The sequence below is a fragment of the Mixophyes fleayi genome, chromosome 6, assembly GCF_038048845.1.
Source record: "Mixophyes fleayi isolate aMixFle1 chromosome 6, aMixFle1.hap1, whole genome shotgun sequence".
NCBI lineage: Eukaryota > Metazoa > Chordata > Amphibia > Anura > Limnodynastidae > Mixophyes > Mixophyes fleayi.
The window spans coordinates 66,235,690-66,261,624 of NC_134407.1; positions in this window are offsets into that span (position 1 = coordinate 66,235,690).

A 25,935-nucleotide genomic window follows, 5' to 3' on the forward strand; every position below is an offset into this window, starting at 1 on the left:
TTTATATTGGTTATTACCAGAGTTATAGATTGTTTTTGTTATTTTTAGTACTTTATTTTTGGCTTGTATGCTTTCTATTTCATATCAGCTGTTGCTTGGTAATTGTGGTTGATTGACAAGAGCTGGATGGAGGTCATAAGAGAGCAAACCTCATTCTAACTTTCATAAAATCTGGGTTCAGGAGAAGAAACGCGTCAGGTATTTTACACTGGGATCACTGTTTCAGTTATCTGATATTGGACTCATTTTTTATTTACACTGGTACCAGTTTTTTCCCTCTAGGATTTATGTACACTAATTGATCTTTTTGGAGCTTGCTACCAATGCTGAATTCAATCTCTACAGTTTTTTGCATGTGAAGACCTACTCACCTTTGCTAATACTAACGTCACTGACGGCAAGGAAACATACTGCTGTGCTTCTGGGTAATGTTCTCCAACACTTGTTTACAGAGCACCCGGACGGAGTCATAAGCTGGGAGCTTTAGCATTGGAACCGTTGAGACAATTAAGGGAGTTATATAATTTATTTCCTATGCAAGTCCTTTGCCAGTGACATTCCATCAGGATCTGGATGTGGAATACCATTAATATACCAGCATTACTTTGATTGCTATATATCTTTCAACATATGAGCCGATGTGCTGGATATCTTGGAGGGATTTTATTGAGATTATATCTTTATATGAACTACCATTAATTACTAGTTGCATGGACATACTCATCAGTTTAATCTGTTTATAGACACCATTTGTGATTTCATTTATACAGCTTTGATTCCCAGTGTTTTTAAATGTTTGGTTTGAATTACCAATTTGCCAATTTATGAGGCCTATGTATTATATTTATTGAAACATTAAAAATATATATTTTTATATACTATTATCTCTGGTTTTATGTATCCTGACATGGTTTCCTTTGATTTTTCTAGCTAAGACCACACCTATACATCACTATTTAGCGCTGCTTTTTCTTTTTGGTCTGTGGTTGTGTTTGATTAGGGGCTAGCAATTGACCCTGCTTTGCAGCTGAGATTTGTGTTTTGATGTGGCGCAGCACTGTGTGGGATTCCTTTTTCTTTGTATTGTTCATTAGGGCCCACTATTAAATTAAATAGCCCCACCTATAAAGTAAAGTAAATTGCCCCACCATCACCCCACAAACAAAACAGCACACATTTAAATAATTCCCACCTTCACTCCACCATTAAATTAATAGCCTACATCCCACATTATATTAAGGCATCTACCCCCTCATACACACATTATATTAACACACTCCCCTCTTCATACACACATTGTATTAACATACTCCCCCCTCCACCAAGCAATAGAAACTTCGACCCTGCAGCGGCCAAAAATAGTCTCTTTTCTCTCCGATCCTGCATACAAGTCATATAAACAGTCTACACACCCTTATTTTTATATCAACATAAATCATGTCAGACCTTTTTCCACTATTATGATGAAAGAGGCACTAGAGCCAAACGCACAAGTTTATGCTTACATACACAAAACACTTACCTGCATGGGTTATGTTTTTTCTGTAGGCCCATGACAGCCAATGGAATCTGCCAGGGGAGTGTCCTGGGTTTAGCATATATAAACCTTCTCTAGCTGTTGTTCTGCCTTATTTAGTCTGCAAAAAAATCTGTGAGTACCTTGATGAGGCAGATAAAGGATTTGTTTGTTTCACATTTTCTGAATTTCTTCTATTTGCTAGTTTCTCTTCTCATTGTTTTAACCCTTTTTGTATCTATCCTCCCATTTCTCTATTTTATCAGCTGCCTCCCCATTTTCATTCTGCCCCCTTTCTCCTCACTTTCCTTACCTCCTGCTCCCCCCCCTTTAATTTTCTTACTGTCTCCATTTGCTGCGTTACCTCCCAGTTTCCCAATTTTGTATCTTGCTGCGCAGATGTCCAGGCCCAAGCAAGCCTGTGGTAGTCATTATAGCGAACTACTAAATTCCGACAACAGTTTCAAGGACATGTTAATGGCGAGTTCTGTAATTCTCGACATGAAGGATATACATACTTCGTGAAAAATTGACAAGCAAGAATTCTGAGAAAGGAACATACTGGCACTGAGAGTTATGTCATCCTGGGGGCCACCGCAGAGGTATAACTGTGTGGGCCCCCTTAAAAAACCTCTTATGGAAAAGGTCATTGGGATGATTAGGATAGGGGGTGCATGATGTCAGGCCACGACAGCCGGGTGCAGATCATTTGGGAGCTAGTGAACAATCTGCGGAAACATTGGCGGGGGATCAGATTAAATGACGTTATTGGGCTCTGGATCACTGGGTGGGATGGAGTTATAGCAATCCCTAGAATCAAAAGAGGAAGGGGGACCAGGGTGTCTAAACAATCTTCACTCCCTGCCAATGGACCTAACCTCGGTTGTGTAAACCTATGCTTGGTTGTCCGGGTGATAGTCTGATTGTCTGCACACCCACAGGGTGTCACATAAAGGCTAGTATGGAGCTTGAAATTTAGAAACCCCATAATCAATACAGGCCCTGTCGGCCTCAGGATAGGGTGTAAAGGCTGTAAAGCATTATTGTAGCTTCTAAAGTTTCACCCCTTAATGCACTGGAAAGGAGAAGCAGGGACGTTATTGAATCTGCCTCCCTACAGCACCAATCAGTGCACAACTGACTTGCTCATGTGCTGGCATGAGAGGGGTTAAGACTCTGGGGTCCCCATTGAATTTTAATTGAAATTGATGATTGTTTTCTATGTTGTCAAAGAGATGCAGTGAGGTGTCGGCAAGTAGACAAGATCTGTCTAGAGTGGGAGGCGAAGGAAGGGTCGCCACCGCATCCGTTGAGTATGGTTTACCTGTTGCATATTGTACACAAGACATTAGCACCAGTAACGACTCCTCAGACACAAAGCAGGGCCCGTGCAAGCTCCTAAAACTGACACACATTTTGTCATGGACAGAGGATTGGATGGGGCCACTAGCTGGTATTATCACAACTGAACAAGTAGGCACAGAGTCTAACGCACCTCTGGTATTCACCAGGGACCTGATGATACTGCTCTTCTTGAGTAAGGCGACAGTGGGCAATCTGTATTGGTTCATCAGTAGCCGGTACAGGGGACTGTAAGCGAGGTGCCAACCAAGGAAATGAATGTCTGTCCCTATGCCGCTCTTGAGAGCATTCCCCATGGTGGGTATCCATCCTAATGCAAAGGTCATCAAATCTTGCGGCCAGATCACATGAGGCCAGAGCCTCTTAATGCGGTTGGATAGACCTTGCCAAAAGCTGGCTACCAGAGCCACTTAAGTTCTGAAGCCAGGTTCCAAAACTGTACTGCATATTGTCCTACTAAGAGTGACCCTTGACAGAGAGCCAGAAAACTAGAAGCAGCAGAAGAAACACAGACTATTTCATCAACTTTTTTTACAATTTTCAATGAAAAACATAAATTTTGGAGAACTGCATCATATTGCTCCCAAAGAGGAGAGGCACAAGCAAGGGCTTGGCTGGTTAGAAGGGAATTGATATAGGGCACCTTGGTTCTCTCAGTAGCAAAGTTGTCATGAGTTAGCTCAAATTGGATGGCGCAGTGGTTTAAAAAACCTTGGCATTTCCTGGGGTCACCATAATACTTTCCGAGCCAATGTAAGAAAAACAGACGGTGCTGACATGAGGAGACAGAGGAAGAGACAATCAACTGATGATGTTGCTTTGCGGGGGGATAGAGAACCTTGGAAGGAATTCTGCTGGGAGACTATTCCCTGTATGTACTGTAAGAGCTGCGCCTGGTTGGATTCCTGCTGATCAACTAGCTGGGTCAAATGGAGCAGGAACCTTTTGCACTACATTATGTTTTAGTTTTACCAATTCAGTGTAATATCTTGTACAAATTTTTGTTAATTCAAAAAAATGACAAATCACCCTCATTTAGAGATTAGTTAAATTTTCAAAATGGTTCCGTAAAAAATCTGTCTTGTTCCGCATTTGGCCATGATTTATTGCATATTTTGATAAAAAAAAATGTAGAGGTTAATTTATCAAGCTGCGGGTTTGATAACGAGGATATGTTGCCTATAGCAACCAATCAAATTCTAGCTGTCACTTTGTAGAATGTACTAGAGATGTTCACTGACTGCCCTCGCGGGTTTTGGTTTTGGTTTTAGATCCCTAATGTTTTCTAAAATCCCTATTTTTTTTGCTAAAATCACATAATTTTGCTCCCTTTTTTTGTTCATACATTATTATTAACCTCAATAACATAAATTTTCAGTCATTTCCAGTCAATTTTTGTCAAGTGACAAGAACACTGCTACCCCTCCTGTTTCTGTATGAGCAATGGCAATGAGCAATGACAATGGAGACTGGAGAGTGACAAGAACACTGCTACCCCTGTTTCTGTGTGAGCAATGGCACTGGATCTCCTGGGGAGGGAGGTATTTATGGAATCCAAAACCCGCGAGATCTGACAATAATGACGCTTTGCCTCGATTCAAATCCGAGGACGCGCGAAAGTACTGAGCCAGCTCACAAGCCTACTCGGATCCCCTAAGTTCAGGTGGGTTCGGTTTTCAGAAAACCGAGCCCTAGCATCTCTACTAAATACATGATAACTAGAATCTGATTGGATGCTATAGGCAACATCTCTATTTTTTCAAACCTTCAGCTTGTAAATTTACCCCTTAGACCTTAAGGGTCCCCAGTTCAACCCCAATCACAACACGCAGCAGGATGATTTGACCTATATGGATGACCATTGTCATCTCAAACCTATAAATTCTACAAAATATTAATCTACAATTAAATTTGCAATTACATTGCAGAATAGCAAATGAAAATGAAAATGAAAATTGTATCAGCAGAGGTCTGCACATTTGTAAAAAAAAAAAAAACTTGTTCTGTTGTGAAACTTGAAAATTGTCAAAAGTTTACCAATTTTAGTCATCTCTAGTATTTATGCTAAATACCTTGTTGAAATTGTGCTATGCTTAAGTGCCAGTTGCTATTGAAAAGGAAAAGACTATAGAATAGATCATACTTGCCAACTCCCGGAAACAAGTTTCCGGGAGAGGGGGCGTGACTGGAGGGTGGGAGGGGGCGGGACGAAACCAATCGTGTCATTTTGGCCCTGCCCATGCGATCCCGTAGTGGGGGCGGGGCCAAAATGACGAGATTGGCCTCGCCCCGCCCCCTCACCCCTTCTAAATAGTGTGAATCACGAGAATCGCGTCAAATGACGCGATTCTCGGTGAAACCTGGGATGTGGGAGAAATGCCCGCGAGACTGACCCGAATTTCGGGAGTCTCCCGGACTTTCCGGGAGAGTTGGCAAGTTTGGAATAGATCAGGAAAAACAAAATGTTGAAGTATATTTAATTGTCTTTGCAGCCCTTATTACATGATTATCAGTTAAACGCTTCAATACCAACCTCAGGACTTTGAACTGCCACATTCAGATAGGGCTGACTGGTTATCATGAAGTCGTTTCATTGGGCAGAAATAACATTATTAACACATTTTGTGAGTTTTTAAAGGCACACACAAATACCTAATTTTCCACTGTCGGGAAATCAACAATTATTGAGAATTATCATAATGCTGAAGTGGCGTCTTGGTGGTTTTAATAACACAAGTAAAAGAAAGGAAGATCAATGAAAACTATTAAAGACTTGGGGAAAGCCTGTATATTGCTGGTTTCCAGGATGGATAAAAAGATGCAGGATTTCATGTAGGCTTTTCTGCAAATTCTGCAAGATCTTTTATTTATTCAACATCTCTTTTCCACCCCTTTCATTCAGTGAGCACAGTTAATTTTATTTTTAAATTAAAGACTAAAATGCTCAACTTGGCTCCAGATTTAATCTCATCTCTCTCTCTCTCTCTCTTTGATAATTTATTTTTTTCATTTCTTTATTTTCCATGTACAGCTGTGCTTTGGGGAAATGTTGATGCTGAACTTCTAAAGAAGAAGGAGAAGAAAAAAAACCCAGTAGATTATATTAGAGGATATGATGAATACAAAATATTCTATATTTAATTTCAGAATTTACTTAAGCATTTGTAATATTTGTGGGCACGAATTATTCATGCCTACAAAATAGTAAGACAAGTTTTTTTATTTTTAAATCATGTAGTTTTATTGAAAACTTTCCAGATTTACGCACAAAAAAGAGACAAAACAGAAATCAACCCTCACTAAAACACAAAAGAGGGAATTAACCCTTTACTACTTATAGTCATACATAACCAGGTTCAACAATAAAAAAAATAATATAATACTCTGTTGTACATTCCCTCATAATACAAGAACAGTGCATAAATGGTTTATACAGTACATTAATCATCACTAGATTGATTAAAACTGATCATACAACATGGTATGCATTGCATGTTAAGTGTTACAGTATTAAAATTATATTGCATATTGCATGTTTACTGCATACTGTGCATGACTGAGAACAAAGTGTTCCATACCAGTACAAAGAAAACTGATAGAGCTATTCAAATATAATTTATTCAACCACGGAATCCAAAATTGTGTGATCTTTATTTTTGGCTTTTTCTACCTGTATGCAAAAATCTTTCATGATTAATTGTGTTGTTAATCAAGCTCAAGCAATCTTGTACCACAGTGGGCTCAGCAGCAAGCCACCTATAAGCTTTAGCAAGGGATGTCAAAATAAAAATGTACTTTTTTTTTAGAGTGACCCCAAAAAGACAGAACCTGGGACATAATGGAGGAGTCACTGGAAAAGTATTCTGTATACATTTCCAAACAAAGATCCAGCTCTTCTGTACCAATAGGCATGATGAAAGCACATCCCAGAATGAAGTGGTGGGGAAGTTACACTTTGGGCATGAAGAATCACAATGCCTGCTCAGTTTGAGCAAGCTAGTTGGGATAAGATAGACCCAATGAAAAATATAGAAATAAATCTGCTGATATCTTAAACATGCAGTTGCCTCCCTTATGTCCTTTAAGATCATCGTCCAATCCTCATCTGATAGAGGGGCAATATATTCTGCCCATTTGGCTTTAAGGGTTTCAAAGCAGTTTCCAAATCAGGTGATACATGTATCAGGGGCTCCAAGTATAAGACTGAGATTACCGTACATGAGCCAATTTACGCAAGAAGGCATTAAGAGGAGAATTTGTCAAAAACAGGAGGTATATCACTAAATTGTGCTAGAAGGGCATGCATCAATTGTAGATATATAAATAATTTTGTGTTTGGGATCCTAAATGCCAATCTCAACTGATCAAAGGACTTAAGTTAATTATCAGTATCCTATCACTGCCCTATTGAAGTGATACCCAAAATGATCCAGATTGCCACTCACCATTTGGTTTGCAAAGTGTGCCATGTTTAACCATTGTTCTTTTCTCTCCCCACAACAATGACCCATTGAATTTATTAATATCAACAAAGATGTTGTTTGGTATCTGGACCAGAGAGACTGGGTATAGGTATTTTGGTTGGATAACAATCTTTATCAGGTTAATTCTCACTGTCATTGTAAGAAGAAGCTTCCTCCATGAGTGGGATTTGCTTTCAAGTAGAGATGGGCGGGCTCGGTTCCCCGAGATCCGAATCCTACCGAATTTAGGGTATCAGAGTACCGAGCCGAGCACGCTCGGTACTCTCCCGCCCATTCGGATTCGAAATCGAGGCAAAACATCATTGTGACGTATTCGTTTTTCTGAGCTTGGTTCTCGAGAGATTTGAAAGGCATAAATACCTGCCTCCACAGCAATCCATCGCCATTTGACAGAGGGAGAGAGCAGGGTTAGGTCACACTGGCTATATCAGCGCAGAGACAGTGATTGATTATATTCAATACCATTGTAATCAGTTGTTACAGCAGTAAGAGGAGAAGAGAAGAGGGTTTTTGTTCAGTTTCTGGCACTCCAAGTGCTGTTGGGGTGTCCCTTATTCTTTTGCAGAAATTTATCTGGCTGTCCAAAAAGTCCTATTTTGCAGCAGTGCCCAAAAAAATATATTTAGCACTCCCATTTGTTTTTGGGGTGTCCCCCATTCTTTTGCAGAAATATATCTGGCTGTCAAAAAAGTCCTATTTTGCAGCAGTGCCAAACAAATATATTTAGCACTCCCATTTGTTTTTGGGGTGTCCCCCATTCTTTTGCAGAAATTTATCTGGCTGTCAAAAAAGTCCTATTTTGCAGCAGTGCCAAAAAAATAATATTTAGCACTCCAAGTGCTTTTGGGCTGTCCCCCATTCTTTTGCATTAATATTTCTGGCTGTCAAAAGTCCTGTTTGTCAGCAGTCTACAAAAACAATATTTAGCATTCCAAGTGCTTTTGGGCTGTCACCCATTTTTTTGCATTAATATTTCTGGTTGTCAAAAGTCCTGTTTGTCAGTAGTCTACAAAAACAATATTTAGCATTCCAAGTGCTTTTGGGCTGTCCCCCATTCTTTTGCATTAATATTTCTGGCTGTCAAAAGTCCTGTTTGTCAGCAGTCTCCCAAAATAATTTTTAGCACTCCAAGTGCTTTTGGGGTGTCCCCCATTCTTTTGCATTAATATTTCTGGCTGTCAAAAGTCCTGTTTGTCAGCAGTCTAAAAAAATAACATTTAGCACTCCAAGTGCTTTTGGGCTTTCCCCCATTATTTTGCATTAATATTTCTGGTTGTCAAAAGTCCTGTTTGTCAGCAGTCTACAAAAACAATATTTAGCATTCCAAGTGCTTTTGGGCTGTCCCCCATTCTTTTGCATTAATATTTCTGGCTGTCAAAAGTCCTGTTTGTCAGCAGTCTCCCAAAATAATTTTTAGCACTCCAAGTGCTTTTGGGGTGTCCCCCATTCTTTTGCATTAATATTTCTGGCTGTCAAAAGTCCTGTTTGTCAGCAGTCTAAAAAAATAACATTTAGCACTCCAAGTGCTTTTGGGCTTTCCCCCATTATTTTGCATTAATATTTCTGGTTGTCAAAAGTCCTGTTTGTCAGCAGTCTACAAAAACAATATTTAGCATTCCAAGTGCTTTTGGGCTGTCCCCCATTCTTTTGCATTAATATTTCTGGCTGTCAAAAGTCCTGTTTGTCAGCAGTCTCCCAAAATAATTTTTAGCACTCCAAGTGCTTTTGGGGTGTCCCCCATTCTTTTGCATTAATATTTCTGGCTGTCAAAAGTCCTGTTTGTCAGCAGTCTAAAAAAATAACATTTAGCACTCCAAGTGCTTTTGGGCTTTCCCCCATTATTTTGCATTAATATTTCTGGTTGTCAAAAGTCCTGTTTGTCAGCAGTCTACAAAAACAATATTTAGCATTCCAAGTGCTTTTGGGCTGTCACCCATTTTTTTGCATTAATATTTCTGGTTGTCAAAAGTCCTGTTTGTCAGTAGTCTACAAAAACAATATTTAGCATTCCAAGTGCTTTTGGGCTGTCACCCATTCTTTTGCATTAATTTTTCTGGCTGTCAAAATTCAAATTTGTCAGCAGTATCTAAAACAATTTGTAGCACTACAAGTGCTTTGGGCTCATAATGGATTCAAAGCAGTCCACATATGAGCAGAATCAGCAACCAGGTTCTGTCACCAGTCCTGATGGTAATGTTCCCAGTACGTCATCTGGGAAAAGCGATGTTAAGGTACACAGTTTTTTTAAATCAGTCAAAAAAACACACACCAAATTTTTTTTTACTGTGTTGAAGCGAAAAAAAAGTGTAACTGAGGAAAAGTTAAGTGCCGATAAAAAAAATTGCCAACATGCAATTCTACACACGCAGTGGCAAAGAGAGAATGAGGCCTTCACTTTTGTCTATTAGTGACAGATCAAAATTTTTTACTGAGCCTACAAGTGGTGCACAACTACTGTTACGCGTCAAAGCCAAGCTGCAAGATAACAGTAAGGCAGTAGAGGATAATGTTTGCTCTGAATCACAAATGACACCAATCCCTGTGGAGAGTCCATCCAACAGTGGGATGTCTGATCGTGAGCATTCTGTTAGTGTACCCATATAGAGGGACCCTTTCAGCAGTTCTTCTGATGTGTGCCTGAACAGCCTGAGTGTAGCCGGTGATACACAAATTGAGGATGCCACTTTTAAATTAGAAGAGGGGGAGATTTGTGTAGGCGACGAGGGCGCTAATGATGATGTTGATGATTATGATGCAGACAGATAACAAATTGCCTTTCTCAATTTCTATTTATATTCTAGATTATATAACGGCTGAATAGTTTTCTATTTTACTCCTAGTGGAGAGGGGATCTGATGCAGACAGATACCAAACTACCTTTGTCCATTTCTTTGTATATTCTTATTCTACAGTCTATGCAGGCTGCTTTTGTTCTATTTTACTACAAGTGGATGGGGGGGGGGCTGATGCAGACAGATACCAAACTTCCTTTGTACTTTTCTTTTTATATTCTAGTTCTACAGTCTATGCAGGCTGCTTTTGTTCTATTTTACTACAAGCGGATGGGGAGGCTGATGCAGACAGATACCAAACTGCATTGGTCCATTTATTTTTACTTTCTAATTTTACAGTCTATGCAGGCTGCTTTTTTTCTATTCAACTACAAGTGGAGGGCGGGGGGGGAGCATAGATAGCCCACAAACTACCTTGGTCCATTTATTTTTACTTTCTACTTCCACAGTCTATGCAGGTTGCTTTTTTTCTATTCAACTACAAGTGGAGGGTGTAATATACACCCAAAGACGATGACTGCATTGCCAATAGGCTAAGATGAAGAGGAAGACAACCAGGTTTGTGTTCAGAATTAAGGACGGCCTACCAGGGATTAAACTGTTTTCTTTCTAATTTATTAGCTTTAGAATTACCTTACTTATCCAAGAAACAGGTGGAGCACTAAATTAGGTTATTTTATGCCCAAAAACATTGATTTTTAAACAAAATTGCAAAACAAAACCAAACAAAACCAAAACCAAAACTCGCAAGGGTGGTTTGGCAAAACCAAAACCCGACGGTAATCCAGATCCAAAACCAAAACCAAAACCAAAACACGGGGATAAGTGAGCATCTCTACTTTTAAAATACTCTATGTTGAGAGTAGCACAGTTGGAGGAGTTACCAGTAATCTATATATGAAGGTACTTAACTTTACTGTTCCTTTGCAGCTCGAGAAAGGAGGTAATTGGACACGGAATGGCCAGCTGTAAGGGAAAAATCAGACGTTTAGTCCAATTTATCCTTGTGACGATTCAACACTTGCTACAGATGACAGTTGTCAGAAAACAATTCTCAATGAAATCTTCTATCAATTCCTGTAATGAGAACTCTGCTATGAACAATAATCTAACAAATCTCCTCACCTGGACTACTATACATCTTTCCTTACTCTGGTAAATATCCCTCAATTCTACCAAACCTTTGCAGGTTCAAAGTTTTGTTTTGTATTTCTCTGCTTGTGTTTTGAAGAAGATTTGATTCGTTTGACTGTACATCACAATTCTATCTTATCCAATCCCTTGACTTTAGCTTCCTCAAACACTTTTCTACCTTCTTCATTTTTTTCACTTCATTTTTAGCTCATGACCAGTTTTCTCAGGGCTAAGCGGCTTGGCCAGATGTGGTGTGTCTCTTATAGTTACCCCAGGCAAGTGGTTCTTTCTTAACAGCTACCACCATGATAACAATCTTAGGACCCAAAGGCATCCACACTGCAAGAATTTTGTCCACCAAGTCATCAGTATCTGCCATAAACAAAAGCTTAACATCGTTTTATCTTATCCATGGAGTCACATACCTGAATACCCTGGATATTTGTGTGCAAGTCAATTGAGACTGTAGTATAACTGCTAATGAAAATCAGGCAGCTGGAGCGGAATAAAGCAGTTTGATCCACCAAATAAAACCAACTGGCAGCCAAGAACATGCAACATTTTTTACAAGAAAGACCATTCTACTAAGTTGAAGGCCTTGGTAGCATCCATGAACTTGACCACTGCCCCTTATCCACATCCTGGAAAGGGCCCGATTAAGGGTTCCAGCCACCCTAGACTAATGCATCAGTCCCCCAGCCAATTCATCACCTCCCCCAGCCAATACATCAACCTCCAGCTAATCCATCACCTCCCTGCCAATTCATTAATCCCCCTAGCCAATTCATCATCCCCCTGCAGCCAGAGAAACCCCAAATGCATTGCTACCATATTAGTCCTCCCAATTGCTGATTAGATCTGAACCCACTTTCATACAAGCAAACCGCAATGGATGAGTTTCCAAAAATCTAAACCTTTGTCATAGTCAAAGCCAATGGGAAGTGAACACACATTCCTATGGAGACATACTCAATCCTGGAGACATGTAGTATTAGACAACACAAAATGAGTGCCAAATCTATGCGTGACAAAGACTTATATGTTGAAAATTGCATGAAAATTACTTAGACTAAGGATGTCTAAGCCTTCAAATATCCACAAGCCCAATTTCTCAATTTAACCTAGTTAGCGGAATAATTTTGCGCGCATATATATATATGTATATATATATATATATATATATATATATATATAGTGTCTGGTTCATGAAGGGTTTTGTGGGTAAAATCCGCAAATTTGTTCATCAAGTGCCCAGAACTGGGCCATCCTCAGCAGCAAGGTCCAATTGATCTTCGTACACTTCCTACAGCTTACAATTTCAGGAATGGGGCTGGGAAGGGATGTTCACCCATAGTCAATGTACAGTAAGAGTGTGCCAAACTCAAGTGCACGCAGCTACACCCATTTCATGCTCTGGGCATCTCAAAGATACTTGTTTTTCTGCCGTATCTCTTTCTATGGCTACAGGGCTAGTCTAAGTCCCATTTACTAGTGACAACATTTGGGTATGCATGATATAATATGTGTTTGCAATCAGGTACAGCTGTAAGAAAGTATTGTATGTTCAGTAGACATCCTAATAAATACTTTTCATGGAAAATATATATATATAAAAAGCACAATTTTTTTTCTTCTGTTTTATCACTAATGCCTATATTATTAACAGGTGACATTAATTTTCATTTTTGTCTGTACATAGGTATTGGACGTATCCTGCAGTGTTTTGTGTAATAGAGCTGAGCAGGTCTACACCCAAATTCATCAGCACACATATCTTCAGAACTGCATCTTTATGAAGTCAGATGTGCGTGTGCCCGAATCCTGTGCTTTTTAAAACAATGCAGTTGCGCTCAGGATGCGTGCCTTGATGAATCAGGCCCATAGACAACATAACATTTTCCCAACATCAACCCCAAATGTTCAAATTTCAAGCAGTTTATATCTTAAAGGATATAATAAAAACAGTTAAATGCTATTTAATGATATGTAGCTATATTCAGTCATCCAACATATTACTGTGTATGTGGCAGTCAGCACTGGTCATTATGAGGGTAATTGTGTGCTTACTTGCCAGTTGATACAGGGAGCCAGTGGCTATACCAAGATCCGATTACCATGTTCAAAATACTGTTTTACTGACCAGTGGTTTCCACTGAGGCTCGAGGTAAGTTTTCTTCCTGGTGATTCCCACCACAATCCGCCTCAGGAAACGAGTGGCTTCTGAAAATGGAAGGGGTTAGAAATCAGCCTTAATTAATCAATCCAGGGTGTTGTATGTAAAAGGTATGATTTTAAATCAAAAACAGGCATGTAGAAATGGATGGTTTTAATGGATCTGAGCAGGAGATAAGCAGACTAATGTCATACTCCATATCCCCAGTAATACAACTTTTATTGTATATTTCAGATTAACACATTGTGTTTTAGATTTCTAATGCTATTGTTCAGTTGTATGGATAAACAATAAGCAATGGGCAGCATAGAATTGGCTCAATATTAATTTAATTTGCTTTTTCCTACTATCTTCAAGTTTTGTTTGGGTGTTTTGGCCAAGGTCAGAGCCAGGGGTGTGGCTAAAAACTACTTTGACCCACTGCAAAATTTTAAAGAGACCCTCTTTAACTAGTCTCTCCCCTCAAAAAGCCAATAGGAGAAAGTATACAATAAAGACCATTCCTTGGGCGTAATTTACAATATAGAGCCCAGTGAAAGCACTTGAACAGCCTGACAGCTCCAGCATATATCAGCCTTTGAGCTGATACCAACCTAATTTCTTCTCATAGACTAATTTTTGTGAAGGACAGGAAACTGAAGACTATCAGCCAATGATAGGCTGACATCACTCAGTTTCCAATAATGCGCTTCGCTGTTCAATGCAGTGGAGTGAAGTAGCCACATGCAGTTTCCCCAGAAGCAGAAGCAATTGCTATTCTGCTACCATATTTTTCAATTGTTCTCCACAGCACTTAGATAAAAAGTTCATTTGAACAGGGTTTCCTTTACCTTCTGCTTCATGTCATTGCTTGCAATTTGCTTATATTATGATCCATTTAGCACTGTGTAATATGTCAGCACTTTATAAATAGAGGATAATAATAATAATAATAGAGAGAAAATTAAGCAACTGTCAACCAATAAAACAGAGAATAGTAGCAGCTTCAAGACCCAGCAGGACCACTCTGACTGCATGCTCTACCAGCCCTTAAGTGATAAAGTTGTGTAAAAGGAAGAACAATGCAACTCACTGCGACCCCTGCATATTTGGGCCCCACAGCTAGAGCACATTTTGGATTTTATTTTTCATCCACTGCACATTCATGTATCAATTTTTGAATTGAAAAAGGCGAGAACAACTTATAGCCAATCAGAGAATTTAAATGGTAACAGAAGCACAGATTATTTTAAACTATTATCATGTGTGTGCTGATCCTATATTTTTTGGGGGGTCGCAATGCTCTGTCCAATTGTGTGACTGCAGTGATAGCAGGACTGCATGTGACAGAAGTAGTGTCATGATGTGGGAGAGCATGTATGGAGGAATAAATGCAGTATAACTAGGGTGGTTTGAAAGTTGATGAGTGTTCCTACTACAGCCCTTACATAACTTTAAGCCTAGAGTTCATATCTGAGACCTCTTCTCCTTGAAGAAAATTGCAGAACCTGATATAATGTGGAACTTTCAGAATCACTATTAATTCTGATAAATTCAATTTATTGCTGAATTACTGACAAAGGAGGTCACAAATCTGTATAAGTGTCACAGACACCATTAACCCTCTACACCAAATGCCACAATTCAGATAACTCCTGTCAAAGTGATGTGGGAAGATTCTAGTCAAATACCTCAATCTGAAACTGGAATCCAACTTGTTCTGGTATTTGGTCTTTATCAACTGCCTATGTTTTCCAGCAAAAATATAACAGAGGAAGGTATATTGCATATGGAGGCATAAATATGTGACATGCGCAACGACTAATTTAGAGTTTACGGACAATGAGCAGCATCAAAACTCAAAAGTTGGTGGCTAATCTGCCTGAAAGGAAGAAAATAGGAATAAATATCATCCTTCAACAATACAAAGGAGTTGAAGATGATGAGAAATATTAACAAACACTAATACATTAGATCAATGGGACACAATATATTTGTTTATTTCAATGTAAAGTAAGTTAACTCCCACATATGTCCAAATGTTAGTTGATAATACCAAGAATTCTATAATTTCTCATTGGCATTTAAATACCATTTTTTTAATTGTGTGTATTCATGAACAGAAAAGCAAAATAGCAGCACTCAATGGCAATATTTATTGAAGTTTGTTTCCTTTTTTTAGAATAGCATTTGTTTTAATATTTTACTGAACCATGTAGATATACAGGGTCGGACTGGCCTGGAGGGGAGCCGGGCTATTCCCCGGTAGGCCCCGATCCATGATGGCTCCCCTCTTTGTTGGTGGGGGGAGCGGGTACTTTAAAAAAAATAAATAATAATACTCACGTCATTGCAGCGCCGGCGCCCTTCTTCTTCCTCTCTGCTTTGATCGCACTGGATTTCAGGCGTGACACCACGCCCAACATTCAGTGAGGAGCGGCGCAGAGAAGAGCAAGAAAGAAAAAAAAAGACAGAAGAGAAGAACAGAAGAGAAGAAGCCAATAAGAAGGTAAGAAAAGGAATGGAGGCGAGGCATGGGGAGGAAAGCAGGATGGTGCATAGTGATGAAGGGAGTGATGAAAGGGGGGAGCAGCATGACACAGAGTGATGAAAAGGGGGGCAGCATGACACAGAGTGATGAAAGGGGGAGCAGCATGGCACAGAGTGAAGGGGGGAGCAGGATGGCACAGTGTGATAAGGGAGGCAGGATGGCACAGGGTGATGAAGGGGGAAGCAGGAGAAGGTGCAGCAAAAGCAGAATGGAGGGTGCAGTGTGATCATAAGAGGCACAGCATGGTGATAAAGGGGCACAGTAATGTGTTTGATGGCACATGGGACTTGTGGCAATGTAGTGCGTGTGTGAGGTAGGTGGTGGCTAATTAATGGGTGCTATTTTGTTTGTGGGGTGATGGTGGGGCAATTTCATTTTATAGTGGAGACTATTAATTTAAGATGGGGTGGTTTGGGGGCTATTAATTGAATGTGAGGCTGAGTTTGAGGAGCATGAGGTCTATTTGTTAAATGTGAATATGAATTATTTAATGGTAGTAACGGTTGCAGGAAATAGGTATTTATTATACGCAAATGCTATTAATTTATTGCTGGGGCTGTGAGGAGGGAGGAAAATAGGTTTATTTATTAAATGGGAATACTATAACTTTAATGTTGTGGTTGATTGGAGGGATATAGAGCTATTTATTAAATGGAAAAACTATTATTTTAATGTTGGGGCTGGAGAAAGGCCTAAGTATTAATCGTGGGTCCTATTGATTTAACGCCGGGGCTGGTTGGAATTTTCTAAATGGCCCAAATTTTTTTTCCAAATAGGACCCCCAACATTCCAGGATCCAGCCAAGTTGCAACTAAAGAAACCAGCAGCCACAGGTGGTGAAAGCGACAAGAACAGGTAGGAGATAACAGGATAGTATGTCATATGTTCTGATTCTAGTGAGACAATGCCGATTTTTGGTGACTGTTCTGTCCAATCTAAGGGGCATGTCAAGACTGTGTATTCTTTATATACTACACTATGGTGCTAGCTGTCCCTCATGGGCTTACCACACCCCGGTTTAGTTATGCCTCTCTAGTGACTGGCCACACCCCCTCTGGTGGGCCCCTATCATTGTATTCCCCCTGTGGGCCCTTCATACCCCAGTCCAACACTGTAGATATATATGCAACTGTGGAAAAAACTACAGGAGCAGAGTGTCTAGTATCATGTAGAATAAAGTATATTGAAGGGTTAGAGTACAGACAGGACTCTAAATCCATATATGTCCTCATAACATTACTGTCTAAATGCCTGAATGATTTTCTCATTACCATAGGATCCATAGCTCAGCAGCATCATAGATCAAGTTCCATTAATGGTTTTCTCTTTACCATAGGATCCATTGCTCAGCAACACTATAGATCATGTTCAATTACTGTTTGCTGTATACGTGTTCGATACATAAAGTGTAAAGCTTTCAAGGTGGAAAACATGGATTAATCAATTAGTAAACTAGATGTATTCTCTTTGCAGGATCTAACTAACAGACTGACAGAAAAGTACTGAAAAGGTTAACTCAGAAAATATTGCTGCCTGATAATTTACATACTGTGTTGTGCTGATTTTTTGATCAAATTCTCTAAATCCAAAGGGATGAGAGTATGCATACTATCAAAGCATTGGTTGCTATGGTAAGCACAGTTTTATATTAAACAGAAAGAGATAAAGTCACACCAAATCCCACTTGTACAACCAGTGCCTGCAGGCAGCATTAATTCATGCAATGGCCTTTAAGAAAACACATCTTCGTTTTAGTTTCAGAGCAGAGATTTCTACTTGAGAACTTTTTTTTTCTTTTCTTGCCTTTATGCTGATCTCAAATGTTTCTAGTTGTTTATTGTAATTTCTATTCCTTGAGACATGTATATTCTGGAACCAAGTAATATATCAAGATATTTTGGATTAGTCATAATGGCTCAAATTGGATTTCTAAAATACTGTGCAAAATGCTTTTGATGGATGGATGGACCACTTAGTGCACATAAAGTTGCAGGCCTTCTCGCTACTCTCAGGAGATTCCACCGCTTACTAAAGTGTATCTAGGTGTGTGGAGAGGTGGAGATATCAGGTTAATTGGCTGCTATCAAAAATTGACCCTAGTGTCTGTCTGTGTGAGTGTGTGTCTATATTAGGGAATTTAGACTGTAAGCTCCAATGGGGCAGGGGCTGATGGGAATGGGTTCTCTGTACAGCGCTGCGGAATTATTGGCGCTATATAAATAAATGATGATGATGATGAAAGAGGCACTCTGTACAACAGTGAAAATGTCTCATCAAAGTCAAACCTTCTAATTTAGAACAAATCCCTTCAATAAATAAACTTGTTTGTTTTTCTTATAAAATGCTGTTTGGTTTAGCAGCAATTATGACTTAACTAATGATGTTAGCGGGGGAGCATCAGGGCTTTTATGACATGTTACCTGTGCTTGTGTGTGTGAGGCTTTTTATTTAATTGTTAAGAGCGTACAGAGAAGTGCTTCTCCAACAAAGTACAACATGGAAGTGCAAATGTAGACCCATTAAAAGAAAAAGGATGAGACACAAAAACACAGCATGGAGGGGAAATGTGCCCTCTGCATCCTTTTATCTGTTTTCAATCATAGCATGCAGAAATAATAGTTTGTGTTTAAAACACCAACAGGGATGTACAGACTAACACCATATAATAAAAATGAGTAGAAACAATAAAAATATATAAAAATTAAAACTGACACAAAGCCGAAACATGCTAGGTGTAGCTCTCAGAAAGGGGGTAACCATTTCAATAATAGCAGTCTATAATGTTATTGCGTTTTTTCACTGTCCTGCAAAATTAAATGGACCAGTGCACCTACATTGTGATACCCTCACACTGCCCAACACTGTTTATCAGCCTGTGCAAACTTCTGTCCCTCTGAAACACCTGCTTCTCTGAAAATGTATGTACTTTGGCAAAAATTTAGGAGCACTTTTGCAACATGAAGCTCACGAAAGAACCGAAGCTGCACATGCACTGTTCCCTTTCTTTTGTGCACTGTGTGAATGACCTCCATGATATGCCCTATTCCACTCAAAATAGACTATATGGTTAAAATGAATCTCTGTAGTAGAACCTATAGTAACGATATTCTGCAAAACTAAAAATACTTCATTTGGCTTCAATATAGTTCACATAAGTACTTTTTTCCTACTAAACAGTTGTCAAAGATACAATGGAATATTGTGGATAGAGTGGTGGAATAACAAGGACATAAAAGCTTTGGACAGGGAGGGCGATATAGCATATGCCTTAGCTCAGGCTCAATGCTGAGGGAGCACTCCCACAGATGTGAGTAAAGAGTGGTTTAGGACCACTCTCTCACAGTGATAATGATAGTCAGAAATGGATCTGAGCTACCCTTCATCATCATCATCATCATCACCACCATCATCAACAGCAGCTATTTATATAGTTCCACTAATTCCGCAGCGCTGTACAGAGAACTCACTCTCATCGGTCCCTGCCCCATTGAAGCTTACAGTCTAAATTTCCTATCACACACTCACTAAGGTCATTTTCATAACAGTCAAGTAACCTATTAGTATTCTTTTGGAGTGTGGGAGGAAACTGGAGCACCTGGAGGAAACCCATGCAAACACAGGGAGAAGATAGAAACTCCACACAGTGCTGTGAGACAGATCTCTAAGCCACCGTGCTGCCTTCACCCACATTATCATGTTATGGTTCCAGTGGGTGCTGAAATACAGCAGGTGCCTTTGGGCCGTCTGTTGTTTTTCTCACTCCCCTCCCACAACAATAATCGTGCTTCTGAGATGGAGATAAAGATTATTTCAACACAATGGGTAACTCACATACATATTGATATTCAGAATCATGATATTATTATGATTATTATTATTATTATTATTATTATTATTATTATTATTATTATTAATATTAATAATAATAATAATTTATTTATTTATTTATTTATTTATTTGTAAGGTGCTACAGATTCCATACCACTGGATACACGAGCAAGTAACAAATAGATTAAATAATACATGTAAGTAGTACAGATAAGTGTGAGCAATGCTATGGGAACTCCCACAGAGTGCAGCAAAAGACGTGACAGGACATACGAGGGACAGTAGACAAATGTGGGGCAATAGGTAAAGAGGACCCTGCCAGCGTGGGCTTACATTCTAAAGGGATAGGTGGTAAGAGACAGTAGGACCAACTGGAAGAAAATAGAGATGGCAGGCGTGGAAGAGGAGGTGATGGATAGAATGGTTAAGAGGTGGTAGGATTACATGGGACCCATATTATTATAAATATAAAAAACTATAGCAAAAAAACACTACACAGAGTAATTTTCAGCAACACATAATTAAACACATTTCATTGATATAATGATAAAAGCCACATAAGGAATGCTCCTGAAACAAATAGAGCACATTTAGGGGAATATTTACTAAACTGCGGGTTTGAAACATGGAGATGTTGCTTATAGCAGATTCTAGTTTTAATTTGTTTAATACATTCTGCTAAATGAAAGCTACAATATGATTGGTTGCTACTAGAGATGATCGGGCCCGGTTTTCTGAAAACCGAACCCACACGAACTTAGGAGATCCGAATAGGCTCGCGAGCCGGCTTGGTACTTTCACGCATCCTCAAATCTGAATCGAGGCAAATTGCCATTGATGCGTTGTCAAATCTTGAGGGTTTTGGATTCCAAAAGTACCTCCCTCCCCAGGAGAACCAGCGCCATTGCTCACACAGAAAAAGGGGGGGCAGTAGTGTTCTTGTCACTATCCATTCTCCAGCGACATTGCTCAGTGCCATTGCTCACACAGAAACAGGGGTAGCAGTGGTCTTGTCACTCTCCAGTAGAGATGGGCGGGTCCGGTTCCCCGAGAACCGAACCCACCCGAACTTTGGGTATCCGAGTACCGAGCTGAGTAGCTCGGTACTCTCCCGCCCGCTCCGAATCCAAATCGAGGTCGAACGTCTTCGTGACGTCATCGGATCTCGTGGCTCGGTTCTCGCGATACTTCAAGATTAAAAATACCTGCCTCCACAGCAATCTATCGCCATTTGACAGAGGGAGAGAGCAGGGTGTAGTCACAGGCTGATTAGAGCAGGGACAGAGAATCCAATATTCTTATTCCAATTGCTGTAACAAAAATCGCTAGAGAAGAGAGGAGGATAGAGGTTTATTTTATTTTTGTAATATTTGGCACTCCAAAGTGTTTTTGGGGTGTCCTCCATAATTGTGCATAAATATTTCTGGCTGTCAAAATTACTATCTGTCAGCAGTATCAACCAACTAATTTTTAGCACTCCCCAGTGCTTTTGGAGTGTCCCCCATAATTGTGCATAAATATTTCTGGCTGTCAAAAGTCATATCTGTAAGCAGTATCTACCAAATAATTTTTAGCACTCATCAGTGCTTTTGGGGTGTCCCCCATAATTGTGCATAAATATTTCTGGCTGTCAAAAGTCATATCTGTCAGCATTATCTACCAAATAATTTTTAGCAATCCCCAGTGCTTTTGGGGTGTCCACCATAATTGTGCATACATATTTCTGGCTGTCAAAATTACTATGTGTCAGCAGTATCTACCAACTAATTTTTAGCACTCCCCAGTGCTTTTGGGGTGTCCACAATAATTGTGCATAAAAATTTCTGGCTGTCAAAATTACTATCTGTTAGCAGTATCTACCAACTAATTTTTAGCACTCCCCAGTGCTTTTGGGGTGTTCCCCATAATTGTGCATACATATTTCTGGCTGTCAAAAGTCATATCTGTCAGCAGTATCTACCAACTAATTTTTAGCACTCCCCAGTGCTTTTGGGGTGTCCCCCATAATTGTGCATAAATATTTCTGGCTGTCAAAAGTCATATCTGTCAGCAGTATCTACCAAATAATTTTTAGCACTCCCCAGTGCTTTTGGGGTGTCCCCCATAATTGTGCATAAATATTTCTGGCTGTCAAAATTACTATCTGTCATCAGTATCTACCAACTAATTTTTAGCACTCCCCAGTGCTTTTGGGGTGTCCCCCATAATTGTGCATAAATAATTCTGGCTGTCAAAATTACTATCTGTCAGCAGTATCTACCAATTAATTTTTAGCACTCATCAGTGCTTTTGGTGTGTCCCCCATAATTGTGCATAAATATTTCTGGTTTTCAAAAGTCATATCTGTCAGCAGTATCTACCAACTAATTTTTAGCACTCCCCAGTGCTTTTGGGGTGTCCCCCATAATTGTGCATAAATATTTCTGGCTGTCAAAATTACTATCTGTCATAAGTATCTACCAACTAATTTTTAGCACTCCCCAGTGCTTTTGGGGTGTCCCCCATAATTGTGCATAAATAATTCTGGCTGTCAAAATTACTATCTGTCAGCAGTATCTACCAACTAATTTTTAGCACTCCCCAGTGCTTTTGGGGTGTCCCCCATAATTGTGCATAAATATTTCTGGCTGTCAAAATTACTATCTGTCAGCAGTATCTACCAACTAATTTTTAGCACTCCTTAGTGCTTTTAGGGTGTCCCCCATAATTGTGCATAAATATTTCTGGCTGTCAAAAGTCATATCTGTCAGCAGTATCTACCAAATAATTTTTAGCACTCCCCAGTGCTTTTGGGGTGTCCCCCATAATTGTGCATACATTTTTCTGGCTGTCAAAAGTCATATCTGTCAGCAATATCTACTAACTAATGTTGAGCACTCCTCAGTGCTTTTGGGGTGTCCCCCATAAATGTGCATAAATATTTCTGGCTGTCAAAATTACTATCTGTCTTCAGTATCTACCAACTAATTTTTAGCACTCCCCAGTGCTTTTGGGGTGTCCCCCATAATTGTGCATAAATATTTCTGGCTGTCAAAAGTCATATCTGTCAGCAGTATCTACCAAATAATTTTTAGCACTCCCCAGTGCTTTTGGGGTGTCCCCCATAATTGTGCATAAATATTTCTGGCTGTCAAAATTACTATCTGTCATAAGTATCTACCAACTAATTTTTAGCACTCCCCAGTGCTTTTGGGGTGTCCCCCATAATTGTGCATAAATAATTCTGGCTGTCAAAATTACTATCTGTCAGCAGTATCTACGAACTAATTTTTAGCACTCCCCAGTGCTTTTGGGGTGTCCCCCATAATTGTGCATAAATATTTCTGGCTGTCAAAATTACTATCTGTCAGCAGTATCTACCAACTAATTTTTAGCACTCCTTAGTGCTTTTATGGTGTCCCCCATAATTGTGCATAAATATTTTTGGCTGTCAAAAGTCATATCTGTCAGCAGTATCTACCAACTAATTTTTAGCACTCCCCAGTGCTTTTGGGGTGTCCCCCATAATTGTGCATAAATATTTCTGGCTGTCAAAATTACTATCTGTCATAAGTATCTACCAACTAATTTTTAGCACTCCCCAGTGCTTTTGGGGTGTCCCCCATAATTGTGCATAAATAATTCTGGCTGTCAAAATTACTATCTGTCAGCAGTATCAACCAACTAATTTTTAGCACTCCCCAGTGCTTTTGGGGTGTCCCCCATAATTGTGCATAAATATTTCTGGCTGTCAAAATTACTATCTGTCAGCAGTATCTACCAAATAATTTTTAGCACTCCCCAGTGCTTTTGGGGTGTCCCCCATAATTCTGCATACATTTTTCTGGCTGTCAAAAGTCATATCTGTCAGCAATATCTACTAACTAATGTTTAGCACTCCTCAGTGCTTTTGGGGTGTCCCCCATAAATGTGCATAAATATTTCTGGCTGTCAAAATTACTATCTGTCTTCAGTATCTACCAACTAATTTTTAGCACTCCCCAGTGCTTTTGGGGTGTCCCCCATAATTGTGCATAAATATTTCTGGCTGTCAAAAGTCATATCTGTCAGCAGTATCTACCAAATAATTTTTAGCACTCCCCAGTGCTTTTGGGGTGTCCCCCATAATTGTGCATAAATATTTCTGGCTGTCAAAATTACTATCTGTCATCAGTATCTACCAACTAATTTTTAGCACTCCCCAGTGCTTTTGGGGTGTCCCCCATAATTGTGCATAAATAATTCTGGCTGTCAAAATTACTATCTGTCAGCAGTATCTACCAATTATTTTTAGCACTCATCAGTGCTTTTGGTGTGTCCCCCATAATTGTGCATAAATATTTCTGGCTTTCAAAAGTCATATCTGTCAGCAGTATCTACCAACTAATTTTTAGCACTCCCCAGTGCTTTTGGGGTGTCCCCCATAATTGTGCATAAATATTTCTGGCTGTCAAAATTACTATCTGTCATAAGTATCTACCAACTAATTTTTAGCACTCCCCAGTGCTTTTGGGGTGTCCCCCATAATTGTGCATAAATAATTCTGGCTGTCAAAATTACTATCTGTCAGCAGTATCTACCAACTAATTTTTAGCACTCCCCAGTGCTTTTGGGGTGTCCCCCATAATTGTGCATAAATATTTCTGGCTGTCAAAAGTCATATCTGTCAGCAGTATCTACCAAATAATTTTTAGCACTCCCCAGTGCTTTTGGGGTGTCCCCCATAATTGTGCATAAATATTTCTGGCTGTCAAAATTACTATCTGTCATCAGTATCTACCAACTAATTTTTAGCACTCCCCAGTGCTTTTGGGGTGTCCCCCATAATTGTGCATAAATAATTCTGGCTGTCAAAATTACTATCTGTCAGCAGTATCTACCAATTAATTTTTAGCCCTCATCAGTGCTTTTGGTGTGTCCCCCATAATTGTGCATAAATATTTCTGGCTTTCAAAAGTCATATCTGTCAGCAGTATCTACCAACTAATTTTTAGCACTCCCCAGTGCTTTTGGGGTGTCCCCCATAATTGTGCATAAATATTTCTGGCTGTCAAAATTACTATCTGTCATAAGTATCTACCAACTAATTTTTAGCACTCCCCAGTGCTTTTGGGGTGTCCATCATAATTGTGCATAAATAATTCTGGCTGTCAAAATTACTATCTGTCAGCAGTATCTACCAACTAATTTTTAGCACTCCTTAGTGCTTTTAGGGTGTCCCCCATAATTGTGCATAAATAATTCTGGCTGTCAAAAGTCATATCTGTCAGCAGTATCTACCAAATAATTTTTAGCACTCCCCAGTGCTTTTGGGGTGTCCCCCATAATTGTGCATACATTTTTCTGGCTGTCAAAAGTCATATCTGTCAGCAATATCTACTAACTAATGTTTAGCACTCCTCAGTGCTTTTGGGGTGTCCCCCATAAATGTGCATAAATATTTCTGGCTGTCAAAATTACTATCTGTCTTCAGTATCTACCAACTAATTTTTAGCACTCCCCAGTGCTTTTGGGGTGTCCCCCATAATTGTGCATAAATATTTCTGGCTGTCAAAAGTCATATCTGTCAGCAGTATCTACCAAATAATTTTTAGCACTCCCCAGTGCTTTTGGGGTGTCCCCCATAATTGTGCATAAATATTTCTGGCTGTCAAAATTACTATCTGTCATAAGTATCTACCAACTAATTTTTAGCACTCCCCAGTGCTTTTGGGGTGTCCCCCATAATTGTGCATAAATAATTCTGGCTGTCAAAATTACTATCTGTCAGCAGTATCTACGAACTAATTTTTAGCACTCCCCAGTGCTTTTGGGGTGTCCCCCATAATTGTGCATAAATATTTCTGGCTGTCAAAATTACTATCTGTCAGCAGTATCTACCAACTAATTTTTAGCACTCCTTAGTGCTTTTATGGTGTCCCCCATAATTGTGCATAAATATTTTTGGCTGTCAAAAGTCATATCTGTCAGCAGTATCTACCAACTAATTTTTAGCACTCATCAGTGCTTTTGGGGTGTCCCCCATAATTGTGCATAAATGTTTCTGGCTTTCAAAAGTCATATCTATCAGCAGTATCTACCAACTAATTTTTAGCACTCCCCAGTGCTTTTGGGGTGTCCCCCATTATTGTGCATAA